The sequence below is a fragment of the Etheostoma spectabile genome, chromosome 6 (assembly GCF_008692095.1).
Source record: "Etheostoma spectabile isolate EspeVRDwgs_2016 chromosome 6, UIUC_Espe_1.0, whole genome shotgun sequence".
In the NCBI taxonomy this organism is placed as follows: Eukaryota; Metazoa; Chordata; class Actinopteri; order Perciformes; family Percidae; genus Etheostoma; species Etheostoma spectabile.
Window position 1 is genome coordinate 27247061 of NC_045738.1, and position 2444 is coordinate 27249504.

The 2444-nt window shown below is 37.6% G+C and overlaps 1 protein-coding gene across 9 annotated transcripts in view; it reads left to right on the forward strand.

Moving 5' to 3' along the window:
• The window catches only part of LOC116690507 (anoctamin-1), a 148247-nt gene that overhangs the window by 71430 nt on the left and 74373 nt on the right, over window positions 1-2444 (forward strand). The window lies entirely within an intron of this gene.

A 2444-nucleotide genomic window follows, 5' to 3' on the forward strand; every position in this document is an offset into this window, starting at 1 on the left:
TGCAGCTCCTCTTTTCACCCTGTGTGTTAGCACACTTCCTGGGGGCCTGAGAGAGCTGCATAGAATAAAATGAGAACGTTTGATCTGTTGTGAGTGAAAAAATGTGCATGAAATCTCCAGACATGGGGTAACATAAAACTCTTTGGGCCCTAATTTAACAATCTAAGCGCACAGCTGGAAGTGCCTGTCGCAAGTATTTTATTTATTATTTATTTAACCTTAATTTATTCAGGGGAGGTTCATTGAGAGGCCGCCTCTCTACACACAGTTCTATTAAGACCTCCACACAGTCTGATCTGCTGGCCCTTAAGCTGCTTAAATTACACACTTGTTTGTATTTTTAACCGCTAAGCTTTCACTTATAACATCCCAAGAGAAACCTTTCGGATTAGAACTACCCCATGTGTTTGGCAAATGTGAAGCTATCTCGGTTAACGTGTTTGGTTGGAGTTGCAGGAGTGGAAACGTACCCATTTCCAATTAATAGCAGGACAGAACAGCTAACGTTTGATTGCATCCAGGATGGGCTTTAACAAACCGTACAAAAAATACCACACAGTGGATGTGCAAATTATGAAGGAGGCTTTTTATTGTACATTTGTGTTATTGTAACCTCACAAACGAATGTGATTGGTTGATACAGTGCTCATTGTCCTTGGAAGCACGTGCTCGGTTACTACTGTAGGTGGTAAGCTAGCTAGTCAGACATGCTAATGTTTGCTGCTTATTTTAGAGTTTTTTGTTTTTTTAGGATGAAATGTTGACCTTTTTACTTAATCAAGACAGACCACTCTACAAGCTCTCTAAATGTTGAGTACCACTCTTAACACAGCCCCATGCACACCACTTTGGACACAAAAGATGACAGACCCCCTGTGTCTAGTTCTGGTTGCTAAGCAATTATTTGTATTCTTTACATTTTGAAAGTTATTTTGTGGTATTTATGCTCCTAGTTAAGATACAGAAAGGTAAAGAATGGTTAAGAGAAAGCAGGTATAACTTCCAGTTGACCCTGCCATAAAAGCTCCCTGAGAATAGTTAGATACATTTGAACACTGACACGCATAAATAACAACCTATCAATCCTCACTTTTTTATCATAGCTGAGGTACAGTCCAACATGCCATATACTGTGATTTTCTACAGTAATACTTTGACTACTGTGACTCTAAACATATGAAATACATGGAAAATAATGAATACATGAAAATATTTTAGTTACAGAGTACATAAACACTAACAAAGCTAATCATGGCAGAGGCGAAAACCTGGTTGGCTGTTTCTTTGCCAGGGAAAATTCCTCTGCTATCCCCTCGTTAGAGTGCCGTCAGCCAAATTATCCATAACAGCATGGTTCTAAACATATCCTTCATCATTTCTTATATGATCTTAACCCTTCTTACACTGAGTTTTTCTTGCACATTTTAATCCACTCCTCCCGTTGGACTCTCATCATCACTTGATGTTGAAATGTCAGACAGCAACGATGACGCAGCCCTATGTCTCCATCGATTAACTGCATCTACATGTGCATGATTAACCGGATTCTGTACCATCGAGATATTAGTAACTGATTTTAATATTAAGCTCTTCAAGATAGGAAGCAACATTTTAGCACAAAGATGACAATAATAATTCCTATGACCCACACTATAAATAACGGCTGTAAAATCTACAGTTATTTACTTTAGATTTCACAGTAACACTACTGTATATGATTTGTACAGTAGAATGCTGTAAAGATTACATTACAACCTTGTTGACATGACAAAATCACAGTGGTCTAAATATTACAGTTGAAATCACGGTAGTCAAAGCATTACTGTAAAACATCCCAATATAGCCACTATTGTACTGTTAAATACTGTATTTTTATTTTGAGTTTAATTGTTATGTATTTTACAGTGAATACATAAAATACTGTAAATGGAAGTAAGGTACCTTTACTGTAAAAATAATTCACAGTAACTTGCTGGCCAATTGTTGCCAGTAATTTACTGTAAATTTTACGTCAAATTTGTTACAGTGCATGTAACAATGGAATTCCTAGGGGGCATCTATGTCATCTATTCAAGTCCTCTTCCTGTCTCTGCATACTTTCCTCCTGTAATGTGTGCCTCTTTATTTGTTCTAACAAAGCCCTCTTGAATCTCCTTGAGATTCTTTAATGCAATTGACAAATTCCCTAATCTTTCAGACTGGGATGGTGGGTATGTACAATAATCCGTGTCAATTAATGTGCATACTTCTCCTTAAGCTGCTATAGTGGTGTCCACTGCTAAACGATTGCAAATTGACTAATCAGGGCGACCTCTGCACTCAATGATTGGAACCCTAATGCAGTAGCGTTTGCTAAGTTAACCATGTCTCTTCTTGTTAATGCTATCAGGAAATGATTGTAGAGACTTCAAAGATGAGCAGTCCAAAGATTTCAGATCATTTGC